Genomic DNA, 26,761 nt, shown 5'->3' with positions numbered 1-26,761 from the left:
TGTGTTGTTTATCATATGAGAAGACAACTACAACCAACCGTGCCATAGGGTTTTGCCTCCCTCCCAGAATCAATGGCGTCTTTAGTTAATACAGTAACTTGCTAAATCTACGGAGTGTGTTCTGCCTTCTGCTTTAAACGTTTCACAAGTGCAAATGAGATTGGAGTTCGGCTTGTGCAATCAAGCCCTTGAAAGACTATCATCACCAGCCAAAACCATGCCTAAGGCTTAGTGAAACAGTGAAAAATCTTAAAACCCTCAACTTTGACCAGAAACCAATTTTAAGAACTTTTGCACCAAATATACACTGCTGGGCCTTCTATAAAACGCAGCGAAACACTCAACTTATTAAAAAAAAAAAAAAAAAAAAAACTGGGATGGCAGTTTGTCATACTCTTTAATTAAAAAAAAAAAACTGTACAGATGCTATCCTGTAGGGTGGATAAAAACACTACAAGAAGACTCATACATGCCTGGACAATTATGAACTTACAGGAGTGTGCAACAGGACTACTGGTGGCAACGTTTTTTTTTTAACATGTTCAATTAAAACTACCTCAGTACCACTTTGGCATTTTTCTTTACAAAGATTAACCTCCTCTATGGCGTAAAACAGATTCTGACAAAAGTTACAGGCTAAGATGAGGTTTTCAGGAGGCGTCAACATTGCATATCCTTTGTGCTTGTCCACACTTGGAAGCTCTCAGCTGAAATCGTTTTTCCTGCTTTAAACATCTGCACCTGACAAGCTTTTTTTGTTTGTTTTAAAATTGTATTTATTGCTACGGATAGTTACACACAAAGAAAATATACAGAGAGAACCATCATACATAACCTGTCGAAAAGCTCGAATTGAATGCGTCACGGGAGACTCTTCTGTTGATGTGCAGATTTGGTCATCACTGCAGCTGAGAAATTGTTTTAACTCATTAACAATTCGGAGCTTTAGAGGCATTTCAACTTAAAACACGTGTGCAATCTGTCTGGGTGTTTGCACACTGTCTTAATGTTTGTAATCATTTTAATTAATTAAACAGATTTCTTTTACTTGGGGTCAAAACTCAGCGGTTTGACCCCGTCTTTTGCTTTTGAGTTCTATCAAATGAACTGATTAATATATGTTTATGTTTCCAGGAGATAATGGGATTTTCTCGGCCTACGTGCAAAATCTAATATTCTATGGTCATTTTTATCTCTTTGCAAGTGTTCGAGTACTGGGAGCAGTGGTACTGGAACGATTTTCAAAAAGGGGGTGCTGCTCAGTGGTGCCACTTGATATTCATATGAATATTAAACCAATATGGTGTTATCGATCAAGCAAATGCAGAAAACGGCAAACTACTTTCAAGGGAGGGTGGGTACTCTTATGTCATTCATCCTGTGCATGTTTGGACATAAATAAGCAGCTTTTACAGCATTGTTTCCCCACAACATAAACTTTGCATAGTATTATATGCACTTTTATAGAGACCGTCGTTCTCTAAATTGCTGAACAGAACAACAGTGGGGAAACCATGCAGTCTTACTGATCTCCAAATCCGCTTGTAATCACTTGCGTCTGTGAGGGTCTCAACAGAAATGTGTGTCCAACTGAAACTTTGAGTGCACAAAAAAGTTCACTTAGTGCTCTGCCCATCATGCACAGGCTCGCTGTACTGAATAATACCAAGTGCTACTCAGAAGTGTGCTACATAAAATAACCACTTTAGCCAAGCCCTCTGTTCCTGACAGTCACCAGACCGCTTTAAGGGTATGAGATTGACAGCTGACATTCTCACTATAAATTCTCTCCTGACAACACCCCAAACTCCGAGAGAGAGGTCACTGATAACAGCTACATTCATCCACCATGCATCTGTTCTTGATAACCATGCAGACTCATGTTAACATGTCCATTAGAAACCTTGTGTGACCACCTGCCACCCCGAAGAACGAAGGTGTGAATGCTTGTGGAACGAAAGAAAAGTGAAGCGCTGAGCAACAGCAGTTATAACTAGAGTTCACACCCTGTAAGGAACAATAATTCTCGAAGGAAAACGGTGCACCTTTGAACAAGCATTGGTAATGCATTGGTTTTGCCTATGCAATGAATAAATAGCTGTTTTCATCAGTCATCGTCCGGGATAAGGAAAAAGCTCCCTGATATATAACACGGGAGTGGAGAGTATGTGGCGCAGAGGCCAGAGCTGCTGACTCGAGAGCTGGGGATCCTGGTTCGCATCTCAGCTGCACCGTGCAACAACTTGTGATTCTATTTAAATAACTTTATCTCTCCGGGTGATAAATTGTTATATAAATATGCTGCATTAGTCAAAGGCAAAACTTTATGAAAACATAGTTCCACCAAAGCGGATCATAACAGTATTTCGGTGGCGGGCAACTGATAAGAGAAGCAGATGAGGAACAAGCATTTGGTAAATGCAGGAAAATATGCTACAGCCATGAGAAATGGAGGAAAGGTTAATGTCATGCACAGAAACCAATGAGAAGTCAAGAAAGAGAGGAGTTGAGATGTAAGTCCCTTTTAAGTTTATATTAAAATCAATAGATTTCTCAAGCACAGCGCTAGCACCATGCTGGCGAAACCTAAACGAAACATTAGTTCTGTGCTATGGTTTTATTTCCATTCAAAATATTGTGTAGTGTAAGCAAGTTCTAGTTATACAGTTGGTGGTCAGCAATAGGCAAAGATGGCGCTCTAAGGTCTATCACAAGTACAAATCAGTTAAGGCAGGTAATGTGGCACGGTGAATTAAGTAGGGAAAAACCACCAGATCCCCACGTTTGTGGCCAGCAGACCACTTATGCTATATATACAAATCCTTTGCACACGTTCAAAAGTAAATACATAAAGTTACATTAAATATCACAATGAGGCTTGTCTTTATATTTTCAGATGTCTTTAATTCAAGATCTTTAAGCCGTCTTAGCCAACACGTGTTTCGTCGCTGTTACAGGGGATTACCCCGCGACTTCTTCTGGGCTAAGGGCAAATATAAACAGGTACTTATTTGTGTATGCAATAGTAGTTAGAACACTTCACTTTTCAAACTATTGACAAGGTGACTTCTGTGACTTGTGTGAATTTCAAAAAAGTGAATGGAACTGTGTGGAAACCCATGTGAACCTGGTGTTGTACATGCTTCTCTGTGCATCCATATACCAATGGGGGGAAGTAAGAACAAGTAAATACCCCAATCGTTAGTTATTGCTATAAAACATACTGGTACAGTTGGTGTTTGAGACTCCCTTATAGGAGAAATCCTTTGGTTGGCAAGGTGCGGACATGCAATCAACCTATTTAGTATTATAATCCATTTTGTTATATTCGTGGCGAAGTAGTGCTCCCTCATGCTATAACTAAATAGTAAATACATGCTGACTATATTGTGTACTAGAACATGTATAAAAGAACGTATTTTATTATAATACGATACCAGAGGTCAGTTTCAAGTAGTCTCTAAGTAACAGAAAAGGGCACATAAGCTAAAGAGTAGCAGTCAGTACATTCTAATGAGGTGTACTAGGTAACATGAAGGAACCCCCTACCTTAATTCCGGTGATAATTCCAACCTAGAAGGGGTTCCTATAAGTACTGCTCCTGGAGAGGTAGACCAATTAGTCTTGTGTCCGGAGAGCTAAATATGCTTCCAAATATAAAGGAGTTTCTTTTAGAAGAGCTGCCCCATCCTAAGGTAAAATTAACATTATATTAGCATATTTATCCCTTACTCGTCTGTTCTGTATTGAGATATTTATGAACTTTTAAAGCGCCCGAATCACCCCGACAGGGGTATCTCCGGGCTGGGGCAGCATGCTTCAGCCAAACAAACACACCTCAGAAGAGCTAGGTTTTTAACAGCTTCCTGAAATGTAGAAGGTTCTGGCTTTTGCGTAGTTGGCAGGGAAGTTTGTTCCAGAGAGTAGGGGCACGGTTGATAAACGCCCTGCCACCCATACTGGCTTTTTTGATTCTCGGGGTGCAGAGAAGTAGTTTGGATCCTGACCGAAGAGGCCTAGTGGGTGTATACCTTGACAGTTTGTCGCACAGGTAAGGGAGACCTAACCCATTGAGGGATTTGAAAACGGTGCAACAGATATTAAATTTCACTCGTTTTCTCACAGGGAGCCAGTGGAGTTTGTTTAGAAGCGATATCGAGGCTGTTCTGGAAGGGGCATTCACTACTAACCGGGCCGCGGTGTTCTGGACTACTTGCAATTTGTCCAGGGAAGCCTCGTTGGCAGAAGCCAAAAATGCATTGCAGTAGTCTAGTTGGCTTAACACTAGAGCTTGCATCAGTGTTTTTCGTGTGGAAGGTGGTAAAAGGGGGAACACTCTTCTGAGGATGCTGAGTATGTGAAAGCAAGTTCCTGCCGTAGTGGTGGCATGTGCTTCGAACTTAAGTTTCTGGTCAATGCGGATACCCAGATTCTTAACCACTGTTTTTGGGGTGGGCGCAGGGCCCAGTTCCTCCGGCCACCAACTGTGTGACCAGCTTATAGCCGCGGCATTTAGTTGAAGGAAGTTGGCTCTCATCCAAGCAGCAATGGTCTTTAAGCCTTCTGAAAAGAGGAGTTGGATGTCGTGGCTGGTTCTATCAAAAGAGAGTAAGAGCTGAGTGTCGTCTGCATATGAAATGGGACTAAACCCTAGGGTCTTCATTAGTTTGTTTCTAGTAAAGTCTAGTAAGTCTGTTTTATCATTCCTTACCGGCAGTATTAGGTAGAACCCTTCGGATCTCCAGGTCGTGGCGTGTTCGCCGTGCAAATCAGCAGTCTACAGCCGGCCACCCCGCCTTTGTCTTAAATAATTAAGCATGAGGGTGGACTAAACCGGTACTAAGCCCGTTTTGGGTGCCATCTTGTAGTGGTGTATCGGGACCCCCGGGGCACTGGAATCCCTGAACTCATTTTGGGCACCATCTTAGAGTGGTGTAGCAGGATCCCCGGGGCACTGGAATCAATATTATTGTGAACTAGCGGAATGTCGATGGCAACGGGCTGGTGGAAAGCCCATAAGAATAAACTCTATCTGCTAGTAATCTGTATCTGCAGGGGCACATGACAGCATTGCGGTGCACTACCAAATAAGTGTGACATTTGTGGCAACGTGCATGCAGTGTTTATACAGAAGTACATACTTGTAAGAAATTTCTCTTGATATCCAAGAGCATTGCCGTTCTGACCCCAACTAATCAACATGATAGTGTGTTTTGTGACATGTGACAATGTGATAGTGAATTTCGTGACATAACTGGGTAAATCTCATATTTAACTATAAATTCTTAGACTTGTTACGGACAGTGGCAGTCGGTCTCAATTCTCGCTAGTATCAGATCCAAAGCATTTTAGGAAGCGTAATGCAATGTGAAAATTAATTCTGTGACAGTTAGGTGGGGACAGTAGCATTTAGTCTCTGTTCCTTATTATACATAGTCTACAACATGTTAACTCTCGTGGTCTCAATTTCTCACTGTACATAGTCTACAACATGTTAAGTATTGAGTGCGAGTAAATCCCTTCATTAATACGGAAACAGTCATATATTCCAGCAGTATGTAGCCTACGAAAATAAATAGTGATGATAATGGGAGTACTCTATAAACTGTGATGGTGTACATAGTCTACAACATGTTAAGTCTCGGTCTCATTTCCTCACAGTATATAGTCTATAGCACATTAGGTATCCAGTGCGTGTAAATCACTTAATACAGAAACAGTCCTGTATTGCAACAGTACGTAGTCTACCAAGAAAAGTAGGAATGATAATGGGCGTACTCTATAAGCTGTGATGATGGCATGGCGTAAGCCAGCCAGTGTTTCATTTCTTTTGGACGTGGGTACAGGCTAATCTCCAAGGAAGTATTGAAGCTCATGGTCCGTGTTCAAGCCCTGTTCGACACTTTTAAGTCTCATAATCCATAGTGCCTCTTTCCTCCTGAGTGTTAATTCCCTATTACCTCCCCTTGGGACTTTGGGTATGACCTCAAAACCATTGAAGGAGAACGTTCTATGTGTGCTCTGAGAGTTACATTCAGAAATGTTTGTGGCTTGCGGATATCTGCTGTCCCCTTGCTTTACAGCCCTCATGTGTTCCCCAATGTGCTCTTTGAGGCTCCTGATGGTACTTCCAATGTATTTTAGACCACACTTACACTCCATAGCATATACTACATATTTTGTGTAACCGGTGATGTCAATTTTGTACACCTTATTGTTAGGTCCCCTAAATTCTTTCTTTCTGTCAGTGGCCCATCTGTACATGGAGCAGTGGCCGCATTTGGAGAAGCCTAGAATGTGTTGGATAAGCCAGTTTGGTGTTTGTTCCACTTTTGGGTAGCTAGGGCTGAGAATATTTCTTGGGTATACACCCCTGCGAAAGGTAATCTCCGGCCTTGATGTTGTAAATCTCTGCAGTTTCTTGTCTGCCAGAAGTGCCAATGTCTACACATACTGCGTGTTTGTGTGCTTGTTAAAATCCGTAATTAAATGTACTATTTGTTCTCTCTCTTTTCTGGTATGTTTTTAAGGGTATCTTGTCGACTGATTTTAGAGATTCTCTCTGTGGCCCTATGTGTAGTTCTCTTAGCATACCCTCTGCGTTAGAATCTAGTGGCAATGCTCTCTATACAATCCAATTCTCTACTGCAATTACACCTGACACGTGTAAATTCGCAGTGTGGGATAGCATTAATCTGGTGACCTGGATGTGCACTTGAGGCATGAAGGGTTGCATTACAAGCTGTTGGTTTCCTAAATAGTCTGATTTGAATCTTATTATCTAGAATGAAAAGTTCAACATCTAAGAATGTGATGTTCTTCTGACTGTACTGGAACGTAAATCTGATGTTTTTTCATTGCTGTTATTGTGTGTGAAGAATTCAAGAAGTTTTTTGGTGAAGCCTGTCCAAACCATAAGACAGTCGTCTATGAATCAGCCCCAAAATAAGAGCGAGTCATTCCAGTTACTACCCTATTCGCTCCAAATCCCTTGTTGTTCCAGTCTGCCCATGAAAAGATTAGCATACGAGGGAGAAACCTTTGAGCCCATAGCCACCCCTTGTTTTTGTTTATACCACCCTTCCTTGAAAAGGAAGACATTGTTGTCCAGGACAAGTACTGTCATCTCAAAAAGCATTTCAGTGTGCTCCCAAAGGCTGGCCGATCTACGGCCTAGAATGCGGCGCAAGGCCTGTAGTCCAAGATAATGTCTGATACTTGTATAAAGTGCTATGACGTCTAGTGTTAAGAGTGTCATACTGTCCTCCTATGTGAGTGTGCTCAGAATATGCTTGGTGTCCCTGATGTGTGATGGTAGGTTGTGGACAAAGGGCTTATAGGAACGGATCCACATACTCAGAAATCCTTTCAGTCGTCCCCCCTATGCCAGATATTATTGGCCTGTCCGGGGGGAAAAGAGATTTTTGTGGATCTTGGGAAGAGTATATATGCAGGGGTATATGAGACGGTCTAGCATAAGGTAGGTGTATTCATTTCTGTCCAGGAGGCATTGGCCATGCCATCCCTTAAGGTTGGTGTTGATGAGTTGTACAAGGGACCAGATAGGATTACAAGGTAGAGCTTCATAGCATGTTATATCATTGAGCTGGGATAATATAACTTGCTCATAGTCTGCACGATTCATTAGGACCACGTTGCCCCCCTTATCTGCTTCTCGTATTGTGATCCCCCTATCTGACTGTAGTGCAAAAAGTACCCCTCTCTCTCTCCCTTGGTGAGGTTATCCCTTCTATTGGTGTAATGTGCTTCCGTGTAGGAATGTTTGTGTAGGTCTAGTAATACCAACTTATGAAAAATGTCCAAATTGCTGCCTGCCGGTAGCTGCGGAGTCCATTTTGATTTTTCTTTTAATCCACTACTTATGTTGGTGTCCATATGTACATTCAAATCACTTAGTACCCTACTCATAGTGTAAGGGTCACCTTTTTGCTCATATATGGATAATAACATTCTCGAATCATATACATCTTGTATAGTTAAATTACTCTGACTTAGTTTGTAGTGATTTGTCTCGGGTGCTTTACAGGATTGAGTGTGAAGAATTTTTTCAATTTCAATCTCCTCATGTATTTGAATAAGTCTACCTTGGTTTTGCATAAGTCTCTTACATTTGTTGGACAGAATCCCATCCCTTTCTGTAAAAGTGTGCTCATTTCTACACTGATCGGTTTCCCCGTCAGGTTAATTACAGTTATATCATTTAATTCTTCTTCGTCCAACTCCTCGTTTTCATGTAGCCTCTCGTCCTGCGCCCCTCCATCTCCTGCCCCGCCTTGTCCTCCTGGTGTAAATGGACATTTGTTTAATTCCCGATTCCCTCTCTTCATCCTCATACTTCCCTTAAAAGATTTTCTATGTGTGTCTTGTTATAGCCACCTCTTTCTTGCCAGTGTGTACCGTGTCTAGTGTAAGCAAGTGCAGGATGGAATGCTTGAATTAATCTCGGCCACTGGTAATTGTGAGGGCCACTATCATTTTCCATCATTTATAGTTCAGGGTTACACATTAAACAGTGGTGACTGATGAACAACGTTCTTGTCAAACCTAGACCTCAGTGGTTTGCACCATTCACCTTAACCCGATATGGTGCCACTGTACTCCAGGGAGAATTAATTGGCCAATGTTAGATACTCTTTGCTGGTAAAAAGAGCTGAACCTGTAATACCAACACAGAAAACCCTTCTATCTCCCATATCAGCTTACAAGTAAAATACTACAGGATTTGTAATAACTTATCTTTACTTTGCTCTTAATACTGTGATTTTGCTGTTACTCATCGGTGTAACTCGTACGTGTACTTATACCAAATCAGATGGTATTCAAATCACTGATCTCAGAAGGATGAAAGGCTGAGTTTGTCTTTGCCTGGTTTCATGTTTTGTGGTATGCACAGTACATAAATGACACCTTCTTTAGTTACAGTCTAATTACCAGCTAGGTGTGATAAATGTATGCTAATTAGCTGGTGATACGAATTAATCATTTGTGATACAGTTGCAAAAATGTTCTAATCTAAAACTTGTGTGGTTAATCTTCATGTCCAAAATTGTATTAATAAATATACTTTCTCAAATTTTTCTCAACTAAAGTGATAAATATCCGATTGTAAACAGCATTGCGTTTCATTTTTGTAGCATCTAAAAGTGAGTTGACTTTCAGAGACATTTGTTCCCCACATCCTATGCATATCAGAGTACTCGTGTAGTTTCAATTTAATAGATGCAGCGGTAGGTTTCTAGTAACCTGCATACAATGGTAGTTCCCTGGAAGTTGGTGGGCTCATGCAAATGTTGTGCAGATCCCTTGACCCCGAACTGAGGGAAATACCAACACAGCAGTCTACTGAAATATTATAAAATGGTAACCTATTTGATACATAGTCTATCGTACACCAATACTGTATTGGACCTGCTGAGAGTTCTCGAAATTTAATGGTACAAAACACACCAGCTTGTTGATCTGTAATTGTGTTAGTTTGCACTGAGAAAGAATAAAAAGAAAGCAATTTTATCCAGTGTGCATGGCACCTTTCAAAAAAAGCCTTTGCGTCTAACACACTTAAATATTTAGAGGTATATGTCTTATTTGTACTGGCAGTAAGGATTTAGCTTTAACATAGGTTCACTTTATAAAAGAAGCATTTTTTTGTTACATGGGTGAGTTAAGAAACCTTCGAAATTACTTTTCTTTCACCCTCTGCTCTGTTGGTGTCAGTGTTATTAATTTCAAGTAACAAAAGCCCCACATTTTCCACACATCACCACACCTGTATGCATCACGACAAAATAGGTGCAGTTACAAAAAAAGTAGTGTCTCAAAGGTTTAATAATGCTTTACAATTGACGGCTTTTGAACATAGATGTACAATGCAGCTTATTTCGAATTTCACTGAGCCCACTTCCATAACATGAGGGGGTAGTACGGCACCTCCAGCACTAGTAGTTCCATCTCCACTGTCTGGGAGCAACTTTGTGTATGCTGTCAGATAAATCTGAAACACGACTCTGGTTCATGGGAGCAGAGTGGTTGTACCATTAGTGAGACTTCAAAATCTCTTTGGACCCTTTTCGCACAATGTTTTTACATCTGTAAGATCAACTCAGCTGCACAAAAAACACACTCGTGGTTGCAAATGGTAAATCGTGATTCTGATAATTCGAATCAGTTGGCTTTTACACCAAGTTTTAAATTATGACCGTGTAGTGGTAACACCATGACCTTAATGGTGTATTTTTGTGCCAGTCCTACATTGGATAGACAATCTTTTAAATGCATAACATAAAATGTGAAATTTAAAAGTCTAATCGGATTGAACATAAAGAAGAAAACACACTGTGTAGTTTCGTCCGCATTTATGTTCTTGACTTACAACGGCGACTTTCCCTTTTCGCATATGTGTATACAACATTATCTTTGTACTTTTACAAAACATACTAATACTCTTTGTGGTGTCAATCTACCTACACCAGGAACTGCAAATGAAATGGGTCTGATCTCCTGCTAAGCTGGGTCACCGTGAAAGTATTACTACTACTTTATGGGCCCCCGTCTGTCTGTTTTTTACGAGCAAGCTCATCAATAAAATTTCACCAGAATGAAAATGGAGGGAAAGAGAAATTAAAATCTGCAAAGAAGGCAATAGAGAGAAATTAAACGTAGGAAATGAAACAAAAAAAAAAGTGGCAAAAAAAGGAAAGTTATAAAAAAAAAATAAGTAACAAAACTTAATGAAATCCTTTGTATGGTCAGCCAGCCCCTGCACAATACTAATACTTACGTTTTTTTCCTATTAATTTCATGAGCACCCTTTCAGGCTCACCTGTCATACATTTTGATTTTTGAGCAAATTCTTTAAAAATTCGTCCACTTTTTTTTTTTTTTTTTGCCATTCACAAAAAATAAAAAAAGGTTCTTGGGCGAGTAGACCAACGGGTCTCACACCCCGCTGTAGGGACGAGTAGACTTGCCCACTTTGCTCACTCAGTACCTTATTGGCCTGGTCAAAGTCGTTGGGTATTTTAATTTTCTGGCTACTCCTTTGAATTTGCTCCATTTTAATAAGTTACAAGAAAATACATACAGTTCCTGTTTGACTGAAAACCTTGTTTTGCTTCTCAGTAAACCAGTAAGAACGTGGCTGAAGCTTCACTCTGTAAGTAAGTAAAACTTTCCAGGTGGATTTAGTGCCCACCAAGAAAACATCTTAATTGCTCAAGAGGTAACCTTTTACCCCCTCTGCACAAAGCTCTACACTCAAATTGTATCAAAGTATTTCTGACCCTAAAGCACCAGTTTGCACTTTCAAACCTCCGATTATCTCATTGTCACCTCAGGGGAAGAGTGACATCCATTCTTCGATGTAAATTATATGCAGGGGAAGTGCAGAGCTCGCCATCTTCTGTCTGGCAATTTATTTTGCTGTAGAACATTTACTCGAATAGTACGTTAAAAATCATCTTTTAGAAAATATTTAGTGATGTAACACATCACTAAATATTTATTGCTGAAGATATTTTTTTAGCTTACTCCTTAAGGGCTTCTTTGAAATCAAAGGTTTTGTTGAAGTGTCATTGAGTTTAGGGTTTCTATAAGGGAGTGCGCCTCAAATTAACGTTTTGATAACTTGAATGTTCTGTTGAACGCCAGAAAGTATCTTCATTACATGGAAACTGGACTCAAGCATAACTGCAAGCCTTTCAACAGAGTCTTATGATAGGAAGATTTCAGAGATGTGGGTATTCATCATTCACTACTTTTAATCTGAGCTACTGTTAGAGCTTTCCATGTGGAAGTCTCCAGAGGTGCAAGTGCCAGAGGCTATGGGAAGACTTTCGTTAATGGCCACTCCAGAGTCCATGACTTCCAGCTGTTGTCAGTGAGCAAGGGTATAACTTATCATAAGTGGTAAAAGAGAAGTTACGATTACTTGTTCTATATGTTTTCTATTTTTAATACCATACAGATTGTATCTATGACCGTAGAAAGTCAACTTATTAAGTTAATGCTATACATTGTGGACTATATGATGGTGTAACATGTTCTACCAGCTATGTGTAGGAACAGCGTCTTACTCTCCCTCGTTATGTCTACACATTGTGTTTTTGTATGTATACAAAAAATCAGATACCCAAGAAAACTAGTTTAAAAAAAAGGTGGTGAAAGGTAAAACCTGAGATTTATGGTACGGGCCAAGTTTGGATTTGAAAACAAAAACTCTAGAATGCAGGCAGGAAAGGAGTAGGTCCTCATCTCCTGAAGCCAGTGGGTGTCGGTGCAGGGGGCAACCCACAATGAGAATCTGTTTTTTCCAAGTTAAGGTTGACCCAGTGGCCAGGAATCCACTCTTAAAACTATTATAGAGCTGGAAAAGTTAAGATCAGAGGACCTCCACCCAGCCATATTATAAGGTGCATGTCTTCTGGATATGTGTAAAAGTGAAGGTCTTGCAAATTGGCAAGTTTGGTCAGAGACTCCACATACATATTAACATAGAAAACCCAGTTTCTCTTCTCCCTTCGTTCCATTTCCCTCTTCCTACCAGCTCTCCAAGACACAGTTTGTGCATTGAAACGCTGACCACTCCACTCCTCCAGGTGAACTCTTTGTCCTGTTGCTGGGCAACCACTTGATTGTGCTTGCAGCTGAGCTAAAGAGTCTGAGAAAGGATTGGGTCACCTCCCCAGCAGTCTTTATAAGCCCTCAGCCCCAGAGGCGTCTCGGCTAAAGGCAGAGAGGACAAAGGCATCACCTGCTTTGTTTGGTCAGGGGCAGTAGCCAGGGATGCTGCCTGTGTCGTATTCTACTAGCACATTCCAAGATACAGCCATATACACAGCCATGCACACTAGCTCACATCAAACACACACTACTTTCTACCAACAAACTAGTTTAATCCAACATTTACCAACTCGCCAAAATCTAACCAGGTGTTTAACACACTTCTACATACCCATGTACTCCTACACCCACATACTCCTACACAAATCACAGCTCTGTACTACAACACAAACAAAACTATATACATTTTGCTTCCATAACAATAAAACAAAACATTGACACAGTTAATCTCATAAAGTTCCACTCTTTCCAAATAAAACTTTCAAAACACTGTGCCTTCTCCTAGAATTGCCCTTCCCACCCCTCTGAACCCTTTTGTCAACTATCTATCATACCACATTACCACACAGCCATCCTCTTCTCAAACACAACCAATGACAACACGCTTTCAAACCTCTCCTCCACCAGGAAGGCACATTCATCTTCCCTTTCAGCCTACAACCATCTCTCAAAACAATTATTTTCCCCCCTCACACCACACAAACTCTACTCTCAAACAGTCTCACTCCCTTCTCATTCAAGATACTCCACTCTCCAGTCGCTCAAAATTAATACCTACACCTCAAACCACTACCAATATACAAGAAATTGCTACCCCGCGAAAACAAAACCACACATTCGAATTTTGCCAAAACAAAATCTCACACATTCAAAAACTCCCCACTATCTGAACATACCTACACACATTCACTCTTATGTGAATATCAGCAGAAATAACGCACATTTTACACCAATCTCTTCCTCACATTCCCTATGCAACAAATACACCAATCGCTAACTCCACATATGCCAACTCTCATTCACATGTCCATAATCTATTGCTCAATTCAGAGCCATGCCACATGAAAAAACCACCACAATACCATTCATAACCTTGCTTCCTCTTGTCTATCACAAAACATAACTACCTTTCACACACAATGCCACAACCCTGCCCCTCGTTTTCAAGCAGTTGCCACCACCCATGCAAGCAGACCCAAAAATGTCTTGTAAGCTTTTTGGAGGAAGATATTGATAAGCACAGCACTTTCTTGTTCTCCTACAGTTATAATGACCAACCCGAACACACCACCCTAAGCCTCAAAAGACGTTACTTACCTTCCTGCACCACAAACTCACACCACCTTCAACAAAAACCTTTAAGACTACCTAGTGATAAATTCTTGTTCCATTTAAAAAACAATATCACATATTTGACCTATTGGTAGACCCAAAGCCAGACTTCCTTTTCATACCTGATCATGGCACCATTGTTTCGTGAAGATGTTCCACCAGGATGTCAAATTGTAAAACAAAATTACATAGGCAAAAAAGAGGCAACTTACCAGTCCCATTTTAAACAACAAATCTCACCAAAGCTGAGAAAGTGTCTTTGCAAGGTGGTGAGACCCTCTTTGTCAGATCCAACTCTAACCCAACCTTTTCATGTTACTTTATCTTTCTCTACAGAACACCATATATTAATGCAACATTCCCTGACACATTGCTAGTAGAATCTCTAACCTTTTGACTATATACTCAAACATATGCATCCTTGGTGTCCTCAACATATGGTTTGACAAACCTAATATGCCACATTCCAGAGCCATGTTCACTCTCCTAGGCACACCTAACCTACAACAGCTCATTCCCAATCCCACACACATTGCTGGACGCACATTCGATATCATCTTTGCCAACCCACACCTAGTCTTGATCCAATCAATTACGCCAGTTACTTGGCCAGACTACTACCTCATTGCCTTCCAACACAAGACACCAAAACGTATCTCAAATAAAATCATATTCAATCATAAACTATATATCGACCTTGGAACACGCTGAATTTGGAGGAACTAGAAAACGTGCTTACTTCAAACACAGATCTAGTCACAATCAATTCTTGGTAAACACTCTATGAATGCTCCAGAAAGCTTTTGATCTTCTAATTCGGCTGAAAACATCTACACATAACAAAATCAATCACTCATCTGGGATGAATACTTAATTTAAAGAAATCAATAAACAAATTGCTAAGCTTCAATCAATCTTGCTCAAAACAAGCAAACCTCAAGACAAAAAATATGCCTGCACAGAGACAACAGAATTTACAAGTCTGCAATCAAAAAGGTAAAAGAACTTTACTATTCCAGTCAAATCCACAATGCAGTGTGGTAATAAAGAATTTTATAAAATACGCGCAGCATTCTGTAAGCCAAAATGCACACACCGTCTCAAACCATTGCCCTCAAACCCCTCCAAGGAAGGGCAAGCACAGCCTCTATGCTCCTTCATAGAGGTATCAACTCAATTTGTGGATCTTGTCAAAGTGAGCAAGTCAGCAGGCTGTTCCTTTTACATTGTCCACCTCAAATCTTCAAAAACATTCTACTGTCAACTTCTGTGGCCATCTCAGTCAAACACTCAACAACTCCTTTATAGTTGTTTTCCCAGTGGACTCAAAAAGACCTACATATGGCAGTTATTAAACAAAAACAAAAAAAACCTGCCCTGGACAATCAAGACCTTGACAACTATAGACCCATAACAAACAGATCATTCCTGGGCAAATGTATATAAAGAGCAGCTTTCGCCCAGATGTCACAATTTATTGAAGAGTATTCCATACTTTCTGACTTCCAAACTGGATTCAGCCCAGGAAGAGGCATTGAATCTCCCCTTAGCTCTATCTGCGATGACATTAAAAACACAGTAAATCAGAACAGGGTTGCTGCCCTTCTTCTAATGGACCTTTTAGAGGCCTTTGACCCAGTGGATCATGATACACTAATCCAAAGACTTGAGAAAGTCCAAATAGAGGGCACAGCTCTCGCTAGGATCACATTGTACCTGCACAATAGAACAAATATTATGCACACGCCCAATTCTCTTCCAAACCATACAGTATTAAAGCAAGTGCCCATCAAGGCTCAATCATCTCACCCATGCTTTTCAGCATCTATATGTAATCACTACCGGATCCGATCAATGGTTTTGACATCACCTTCTGTCACTATGCAGATGGCACGCAGATACTTCTAAAACTAGAATACCCAAAGGGCATTGGAATATCAAAAATCGGCTCTGTACCATTGACATGGAGCCATCTAAAATTGAATGCCTCCAAAACCAGAATACTCACCTGTGGTGACTGGAAAAATGTATGACCATCTCTGCGCCTGGCATGACTATCTAGGACCACCACTAAATATCAAAGGAGGGCCCTTAGAATTACCCTGGACACCAAGCTGTTAATGAATGCACAAGTGGAAAAGGTAGGCAAAGCAAACTTTCTCACAATGAAAACACTGCAATGCATCTTTCCACACCTAGGATTCCCTCACAAGGTTTTCGATACCATCTCTTGTTCTAACAAAACTGGATTACTTGCATAGTCTGTATTACCCCTCAACTCTGTCAATTATGAGAAGATAACTGAGAATTCAAAACGCTGTGGCTAGACTTACTCCTACATGTAAAGCAACAAGCGCACATCTCCCATGCCTTGAGGGCGCTACACTGGTTACCAGTTGGCAGAAGATCCACCTTCAAGCTGCTTTGGATCACATACAGAGCAATACATGGCAAAGGACCTCTTATTATTTTGGGAAAAAATAAATAAATACATACAACGAAGGAAACTGTGCTCCCTGCCTCAGCGTTACCACAAAAAAGAAAAATAACATGGCTGGAGCATCTTTCTCTGTTCAAGCAGTAAAACAATGGAATTCATTACCTAACCACATAAGGTCCATTGACAACCGTCTTACTCAGAAGATTACTCAAGAGCTGGCTCTTCCTCACATGACAACTATACTCACTATACAACAGTACACCAAACAGAATATGCAGACATGGCCAGCTATGCTTCTCACAGTATAGAGATGAAGTTGTTGTTACATATCTGTCATTGTACACTGAACCATGCCTCCTGGTGTTAGAAGATATTCATATAAGGAGAAAATGTATATTACACCACAAGATACATGTTTATATCAGACAATGGCATAATGGCTGCTTTTATCTACATATAGGTGCATATATAGAAATGTTTATGACTGCTACTTTAACTTTAAGAAATGTCATAAAATATTTGCACACCACCGCAAGATAAATGTGCACATCAGACCGTGTAAGTATTACTGCTTTTGTGCACATTAGGGTATTTATATAGAGGGGTTTTCTCCAGCCCAAGACAACCTTACCAAGTGCATATGTTTAAGTTAATTTTCGGTTTTTTTTAAGGTTAAAAAAAAATCCTCTTTCAACCTTAGTCCATCCATCCCGTCTCTGACTTATCCCAAACCATTCTGACTACTATGATCCCCCAAACATCCTTTGCAACCTTTCCCCTCCTTTTTAGGTCTCACCTGAGCCAGCGCATGGCGAGACATTTAGTAAATGGGCTTTTAAAACTCTGACCACACGCTTTTGCTGGCCTCAAGCTTGCGGTTATGCGCGCGAGCACGCGCACAGCCGCCATCTGGCTTTCCTCATGGCACCCTTACCGCGTGCCTCGCTCTGCCCCTCCCTCACCACACCGCGTTACTTTTACGGCCGCGCGGCCAATGCTTGTTTTTATTTTATCGTTTCCTTTCCATCCCGGTTCGCCTCCGCTCTTACCCATAGGATTCACTCTGCCCCCCCCACTTTGTCTCCCGTTAATGTTCCTTGCTTTCGTACCTCCTGACCCTCGCAAGTCTGTTCTTTTCGTCATGTATTTGGAACTCGTCATATTAACGTCAGCATGCTGAGCTTCATCTTTTAACAATGGTGGCTGTGCGCGTTTCTCTACTTTTCCAACGTTCTATGTGTTTTTTCAGCGCAGCATGAGGAGCTTCATCTTTTAACAACGGTGGCTGTGCGTGTTTCTTTGGTTATGCGCAGATCGCCTACCTCCTTATTTACTTTGGCCACGGTGCCGGTAAGACTGCTTGGTGCCGGTAAGACTGCTGGTCAGTTCTGAATTTTGGCTGCTGAGTAATGATTGTTGTTTTCACACGCTTTGCTTTTCCGCACACTTGGGACTGTAATTGAATTTGCGCTCTTGTGGGGGGTGCTGCAAAATGTGGTTTTTTTTTTTACTCAAGTTCTCTGCTTTTAAACGTTTTATTATTCTTACATACACCACGGTACGCTCGCTCCCGCTTCCTTATTTTGGCCTGCCATCCCACTGTGAGACGCCATTTAAGTGGTTTAGCGATCCAGTGTTTTGAATCGCTTTAACTTAGTGTAAGAGCCTGATGCAGCTTGGATGACTAAGGGATCTTAGGCAATCGGGTGTTGGTTGCAGGCGAAACCCAACATGTGCCAGAAAAGTCCGGGGAACCTTGTAGTCTCTCAGGGACAGTCCTACCCTTCCTTCACAGAAGCCTGCGTCCTGCTTAGTAGTCACTACTCCTGCCTGGTGCTTGACACCCACCATAGACACATGGGCTCCCACCTAAATATCTCCAAATAAATAAAACTGGCATCCGAAACCAGCTCAACACTGAATTGCTTCGATACAGCGAAAGGTAAAGCTAGTGACAGATTACAGTAATGGACACAGACCTCCCTCGGTATAGGCGGATCATCGAGTGATATATGATGTAGCTGACATTGGTGCGCTTTGGGAAAAGACCAGGCAAGATTTTTTATTTTTTTAGATTACTATTTGAAACTTCACTTGTCTAAACATTAAATCTTTTAAATTTTACTTTTTAAATTATTGCTATGTTGATGTGTTAGGAGCTCACACTGGCATTGCTTCGCCTACCGGGTCCAAACGAATGCGCTAGTGTTGTAACCTCTGATATTTCTTTATACGAGATTCTCTGCAGTCAAGTCTTTTAACTCAGTGACGTACCCCCCTTGTATTAGAATTTGCGTGACAAATCTTGTTAAATCAAACCTATGCAGTAAGTTTATTATCCTCTTGAACGTTCTTACTAAAATTAGAATCTAACCAACAGGATACAAGCATACCTATTTGTAACAGGGGCGGGCATGGTTCACACTTAACTTCACATTTGGCTTGTTAGCCCACTGCGCTGTCTTGTACACGCTGAAGCCTATGATGTGCGGTTTACGTGCAGAATTCTGCAATGGCTTTATTACTTCCATGTGGTGTTTCATTGGCATTTTAACCTGTTAATAATTTTAATCTATTTCAGTAAAAAAAAAAAACTTGTTACATTTTGCAAATTACTCAACAGATTATGGATTATGTAGCAATTCCGCAAAATCCATGACTATGCAGAAAATACCGCCACCACAGAATCACATAATTCCAGTGACCCTACATATAGTCCTTTGCTCTGGTGAGATATATATATATATACTCAACCACAAACTTTGGTTCCAACACGTGCCTTTGGCCTCCCTAGACCCCGTACAACTTTGGTTTATTGTTACTTTTTCACCACCCCTGTGCGCAACAGAGGCAAGCATGTTTTCCTGACTCTCACTACATGACCCAGGGTGTAGTAATTGTACATCTATTCAATCCCTAGCGGCACATGACCCAGGACAATATGCTGCATGGCTAAACACTTATAAGGACCCAAAGGCTAGACCGATTGTACTTCAAATGGTTGTTTTACATGTTACACAGGAATTGATCTGCTGTGCAACATGGCTTAAAAAGTGCTACGATGCGGTCAATGCTGGCTGAGCAATAGTTTTTTTTAAAACTGCGTCATAGCGTGTTTTTTAAGTTTTTTTACTTTAAGCCGTGTTGCACATTAGCTCAAATGCCGTGCACCATGTTTAAAAAATTGACTTTCCACATTGAAAGCAAATCTTGCTGCGGTGTTTGCTCAAGCTTACGTCCTAATATTTCATGGGGCCTACTGGACATTACATTGTGCATAGGCTAGAATTTCCCAGTTCCGCATGTTTGCATTGGCAAGAGGAAAGAGGAGACATTATATGCAAGTTGTAAAATGTCCATACATTAGTGGCTCTGCATCATATATATATGGCGATGTGACACTGCAGCTTTAGGGAATAAGAAATTAGCTGATAGGATCGCTGTACTAAGATATAGGCTCGTTTGTTTAATAACTTTTGTCCAGCCTCCTTAGTTTCACGATGGCTACTGATTACCAGATATTATTCAAACATACTTTTTTTATTTTTTACAGCAGCTTGCTGTAATGCCTATTCACTTACTGGTTCTGATCAAGGCAGCATAGATAGTTTTATTTTATATGATTGTGGGTGACTATAATAACAAGCATTGGCATAGCCAATAGGTCTCGCCTTTGGGACCTTATAAGAGTTTAACCATGCAACAGTTAATGTTGTTGCCCCAAGGATATTGTGCTGCATAACTAAATACTTATAAGGTCCCAAAAGCGAGACCTATTAGCTATGCCAATGCTTGTTTAGCCATGTCATCCACCTAACAGGCAAACATGACTTCTACTTACAAAAGCAACTTACCACTTCCCGTTTCAAATCCATTCCTATCATTATGTCCCTATTCTAAACTCTAATGAACACACAAGAAATCAAGAACATACACCTAACACAATGCAATTTTTTTTTTTTTTTTACTAATCTACAAGTAACCTCTAATCTTGGGTTACGGAGTAGCATGCTACCTGCTGCAGAGTGCTTCAGTGCCAAGTCAGGGGTAGCAAGCGCTATATATATACAATTTACAGTTCAATAGATAAAGCCTAGTCTAGAGCACTGAGGTGTTGCAGTGCAGCCAACATAAAGGATGTAAACTCCGAGACTGGTGGTGAGAGCCTCAAGGAAACTAAAGAAAAGCTTGCCTGACCAAATTGTGGGGAAGGAGTGTATACCAAACATCGGATGTTCCTTTTGCCAGAGAAGATTGGCAACATGGCTTCTTAAGACCGCAAACCAAGAAACATTGTTAGACTTTAGAGCCTGAAGCATGTTTGTTAGACTTTTGGCAGATTTATCAGAAGGATCATTGAACCAATAACTGTTTATTACTAAAGGCTATTAAAGTTGTGGCAAGTTCATTAAAAACTGGGAGTAATGCTGGGCTGAAGCTAGGAACTAGTATTCTGGCAGTAGTGCCAGTTTGAGGTTCAGGGTGGTGTGGAAGATCTGAACAGAGTTTCAGCCTCACAAAAATACACGTAACCAGGGTTTGGAAACTATCTAGGTGAATTTAATGGTAGTACCTAGGTCACCACCCCTTTTGTCCAGGCAGTTAACACTGAGGATGCAAAAAACGAAGGAAGCACCGTTTCCAAGGTCCCGTATCTCATAAATTAAAAGCACTTCAAGTTGTCCACCTAGAATCAGATGTTAGATCTCCAAATAATGTAAGCGAAAAGTCCATGCATTTATGCATTCTGCCTTCATAGTGTCCAGGGCTGGAATGGGTTTATGTTAATTTGGGCAGAGAAGAGCAACATCTGATTCAGTGCGAGGCTTGGAGCACATGCATAATGAGCAGAGGAGTTGCTGCAGTTCGGATGTGATGATCGTAACAATTAATAGAACCTCAAAAAGTTGTTATTGGTGCTGGTAAATGGGGTGTCCATAACTTGGCACCAAAAGGCACTGCCAGTCCCAGGCAGTCTTCCTGTAGGCATTTCCATCAGCCATTTAGTTTCTACATCCATCCAAACCCATTCAGCGTTCACCCTCGGCTCACTAAGAAATGTTGACCTGTGGGAAGACGTTCTATCTAAACATGCTCAACATTTCTAAATGACATTATTAAATACACATTTTATAAATAGAAGAGTGTATTCCATGTGGTAGTCTTTCACAGATTGAATCACACCAAGAGATAGAGGCTATCACAATACGGTATCCTCCTCCTTATTAGATATTACACATCAATCACTCACCAAAAACAACGGTAGTAACATACACATAAAAGTAGTGGGATGTAAGTGGGCCAATAGGGAGATGCAGAAGAACACCTACAACATAATAAACCTGTATTATGACATGTATTTTGTCAAAAATGCTTAGTAGCCAATAGTATGTCCTCAACAGGCCAATAAATGAGTCATCAAGCTCAGAAGTCATGCATTCATGGTATAAATCATTAAAATTCACCACAGGCACCTTGATAAGTGTCCGTGCCTCCGGTCAGCATGGTCCCGATCTATCATTATTTCGCTTACTACTTTGATATACTACTATTCAACATGATTTAGCCCCGATGAAGTTCTAAAAGTTTTTTCTTGGAACGAAACACGTTGGATGAACCTTATTTATTTGGATTTGAGAAGATATCATAAACAATTGGCATTCACTTATACAAATTGGACTCTTTATTGGATCTTCAGCTGTGCACCTCTCCATTTGTTATCATCAATAACAAAATGTAGTTGTGTTTGACAAAGGGCCTGATTATGAGGTGCTCTGCAAAATCTGTATTAGAAAGAACCATCATAACTCCACTGCGGTGTTTCACCTACTTAAAATACTTGGGGGGGGGGGGGGAATAAGGAATTATTGGGCGAATTGGCACTAGGATTACTGAGTTCCCTGGTCAAACATAATTTTAAAGGGGGACTTTAATGCCCCATTTGCAGTCCCCGAGAACTCTGCATTCCAAGTTACAGATAGTTCTGGGTAAAGTGACCAGAGCAGATAATTGGGACCTCATCATAATGCTAGACATTTCTGTCAGTTGCATTTTTGACTTTGAGACTAAAATAGTTGTCTTTAAGTTATTTCCCCATTTCTAATGTATGACGCAATATTTCAGTATGAAAGCCTTGTTCTTCAGGTGTAGCTGTGTAGGGTAATTCTTTGTTCGAGATAATTCTGTAACGGATCCTTAATAGACTTCGGAAAATTACACCTTTAATTGCTTCTGAAAGAGAAACCGCAATCCTAGAGGTCTAGTTCTGCTTGCAATTGACATTTTACTAATCTGTTTGTGTAGAACCAAAGTTATCGGGTATCTCATTTCATCCAGGGGTTTCCTATCAAGAGGCTACATTTAATGTAATCGCAGTGGTTCCTTTCATCTGGGGAGCCCTGCGGTTCGCAAAGCCTACTCAAGGGGTCTGCGACTGCTTAGAAAAATATTATTCGCGGGTTAATAAAGTGTATATAAATAAAGAAGCAAAATGTAAACTTGGAGGCTGAAAATTAAGTTGGTATCATCAGATTTATTTGTGGGACCAGTGCAAGTGCATCAAATAAGATATAGTATGGATTGTGAGTGGCCACATTTTAATTTAGAAACTCTCCAACCTCCCAATTATAATTTAGACTTAGATTTTTTTGTTATATATATTGATTTGTGAATTGTTTTTAAAAAAGTCATCATTTATATATTTGTTTGATGAATGTTGTTTATGTAAGTTTTGTGCATTGTTTTGCGGTTCAAATGATCGAAAATGCATAGGCTGATGTCTACGTATTCCAGTAATGATTCAGTCGGGGTTCCAGTAGTGATTAAGTGGGGGCCCACAAATGTCAAAAGGTTAAGAACCACTGATGCGATATATTAAGGTATTAAATAGGCAAAGGCTGATGTGATCCTGGCCCTATGGTAACTAGAGTGAATCATCCCACCGTACAAAATATTTAGATGTCAAAAGGCTTGGATGGATCCATTCAGGAAAGTGTTCTTCTGCTTCCTCATATTGTGCCACAGGCCACATATTGTATGATCACCTGAGATTTGGCCCAGTCCGCATCTTAAAATCTAGGAAGTAACATATGGCTGGAGGTACCTGTGATGGAATGCATTCCAAGAGATTCGGTTTACAAAGTCGGACTGAGAATTTAACCCTTTCGCTGCGGCGGGAATTCCGCCACAGCGCTGGGGGGGGGGGGGGGTTTGGGGGCGGCGCGGTGCTCATGACGGAACCACTCCGTCATGAGCCGCGGTTGAGCTGTGCTCATGACGGAGTGGTTCCGTCATGACTCCGCCCACTGCGCTAATCGCCCGCACAGGCGGGGAATTAGCGCCGCGTGGGCGGCGCGGCCGCAGCATGACGGAACCACTCCGTCATGAGCACACTGCGACCGTGGCTCATGACGGAGTGGTTCCGTCATGAGTGGGGAAGGGGTTAATGTATCCAGACACCGTTTATTGGACCACAAAGATCCTCCATACTTTTAGACAGTAACCGGAATGTTTTACACAACTGTTCTTATGAATTTTTGTCTGAAAGTTGAGACCCTTAAGCTTATTAGTGCAAAAATCATAGGCATCCTTTTAAGGTCGAGCCTGGGCAGCGCATGCGCTGCTGCGAGGCATGCAGTCTTGGAGTATGGCTTTGAAGCCCCTCCCTCCCTTCGCCCCTATTTCTAATTGGCTTGTGTCATTGTCCTTCGTAAACGCTGGCTTCCGAGACGTTATTAGACTTGTTAGTCCCTCCTTGGTACCACCTTGTCTGCATTTGTTGCCTCCCATAACTACTTGGCAATTTACTTGTCTTGTTACACGGTCTGCTTTTTCTTGGCTGTGAGCACTATTTTGTTTAATGATTTGCCCCTATACCACCCACTACGACACAGCACGCCACCCGCTTTTATTTTATTTACTGATGGCGGTCCGCCGTAACAATAGCGGCCGAGTTTCTTTCTTTATTTTAGCAGTGCGGTCAACTTTAGTTATAGCAGCCTAGTGTATTTATGATTTTTTTTTTTGTTTATTAGCGCCCATGCTGCGCTTTCACATTGATGGAGGCTGCGCCCCTTTCTTTAGACAAGCTGGTTCTAAAGAAAGGTGTGCGAACGCTATTAAAGTGAAAGCGTGGCATGGGCGCTTTTACAAAAAAATTAACCTGTCAACTTGACAAACAGATGTTTTTTTTTTTGTTTGTTAAAGCACCCCATGCCGTGGTTTCACTTTAATGTTGGCCACGCCCCTTTCTGTAGACACGGCTTGTCTAAAGTAAAAGGCCTCCATGAATGTGAAAGCGCTGCATGGGCGCTAGTAATTTGCAATGCAATAGGTCTCACATTTGCGAGAGTTTAAGCTATTACATTGCCAATAGCTCAAACTCTCGTAAATGCAATTCCTATCGCATTGCAAATGCTTGTTCATTTTTGTTATGCAGTTGGACATTTTTTCTCGTAGGACCCCAAGTGCGTTTGGAAATATCTCCTGCAAACAATGTGCAAAGGGCAGCCGATTTTTTTAAATTTTGTTAATGGTATGGAAAAATTCCAGTGTTGTGTACTGCCTGCAGTCTCAGAGTTGTTAAAAAAATGCCAGAGCAGGAGAAACTGTCCCGTCATATGTGAATGAAAAGCCGAACGCTGCGCCAGAGAGTAAGCGAGTGTTACAAAAAGCAGGCCGTTTGTGTGAGTGAGTTAATCCTGTTAAAAGTTGCACTTTCCCAGGGTTCGAGCTGAGTGTCCAGTGGATTTGATACTTGCTCCCAAACTTGTTATTTAATATGTAACCAAATAAAAAAAGAATCTGCATTTTGTCTCTAATTCAGCTTGTGGTTCGTGGGAACACACTTTGTTTTTCATGGGAGCGAGCAATGTAAAAAGAAGCTCAACTCTTCAATCATTGACAGCATTATTGGTGCATTATTTACCGAACAACAACGGTATGCAAATCATGTTTACGTTTTCGCTTTTCTTTGAGAATCATAAGCACTTGGGGGTGATCCTTCTTCAGTCTGCCATTTGACAGATGAGGGTTCCTGGCTCTGGTCTTCATTAGAGCAAGTACAAGAGACCTCCTCTTGTAAAAGCATGAGGATGGGGGGACAGCATTATACTGCAGACAGGCATCCAGTAAGACTGAAAGACAGAGTCACAAAGAAGAAAGAAAATGAACATGCATGTGATGTGCAACTATGCAATCCCCTCACTGAGGAGTTAACTATACAATCATATTTTTTTATTTGAAGTTGCTTGAGTGGGCATCAGCAGGGTTGTGGTCAGGTAATAATCATGAGGCCCTCGTACAATAACTGAGATAAATTCAGTGACGATTCAGAAACCTGTGTACATGTATTTCCTGTGCTTTTCATCACATCTATGATGCCCCTGAGCAATCAAGTATAAGCGATGCAAACGTGTAGGCAAATGTACTGATTACATGAGACTTGGAGGAGGGTGGCATGCTCTGGTCGTAATTTTTATAGTGGGAAGGGAAAAAGTGAAAATGTGGAAAGTTCTGATGGCATATCTAGATATGCGTATTATTTACAGTGGGTCCACTCCTCACGAGGAGGATTGAGAAAATGTTTGTGAGCTTCTGGGCGAATACCATTCTCTTGCACCAGTTTCCTCAGACATGCTCAAGTAACATGTGTAACTCGTCAAGTTTTGCGAATTGTGTAAACTGGTGTAAATTACGACCATAAGAAGCCCAGCTTGCTTATACTGGTATTGGTTTACACCAGTGTTGGGCATCTGATGAGGTAAGGCCATATGACAACAATCAACCAGTTAACCCCGCAGAGGCGTCTGGACTCCAAAGCCCTGCGGTAGAAATGCAGGACTGTTTTCCTGAGCTCTGTGGGGGGCAATACGAGCCGTAAGGTCTAAAGTGTAAAACTCGACCCCCGCGGCTTCACAAACGTGCTACGGTGTGTAGGGCTGTACATTGAATTCACAAACGTGTACACCACGTTGGCACCTGCAGTGGCCGCAAACGGACCTGACAAAACTATAAAAACACATAAATGCACAGCTGTTCTATTTAAGTGCTTTTCAGTTTGTGTGATTGCCTTAAGTTAGTTAGTTTTGTTTAAGCGTGTATTAGGTGACGCTGACCTTTGCTCTCCTAGAGTACTGTTGTCTCCCTGGTGTAAACTGATCTCCTTCTTTCAGGGTCCTTTATTCCGTCTATAGTCGGTGTAGAATAAGAAGCTGAATAATTAAGGCTCTCTGTTAACTTTCCCGGCACCCAAATAAAGAGAACTGGTGTCCATGAAATTCTAGTCATTTACTGGGAGTGGCTGAACTGCCCTGTAACCATGCCGTCTTGTGAGTGTATTTTGTAATGTGT

At 41.1% G+C, this 26,761-nt stretch overlaps 1 protein-coding gene across 4 annotated transcripts in view; it reads left to right on the top strand.

Moving 5' to 3' along the window:
- The window catches only part of UGP2 (UDP-glucose pyrophosphorylase 2), a 496,883-nt gene that overhangs the window by 326,050 nt on the left and 144,072 nt on the right, over positions 1 to 26,761 (top strand). The gene's annotated exons all lie outside the window — the stretch shown is intronic.

The sequence above is a fragment of the Triturus cristatus genome, chromosome 6 (genome assembly GCF_964204655.1).
Source record: "Triturus cristatus chromosome 6, aTriCri1.1, whole genome shotgun sequence".
Lineage (NCBI taxonomy): Eukaryota > Metazoa > Chordata > Amphibia > Caudata > Salamandridae > Triturus > Triturus cristatus.
This window is presented reverse-complemented; position numbering and strand designations above follow the sequence as displayed.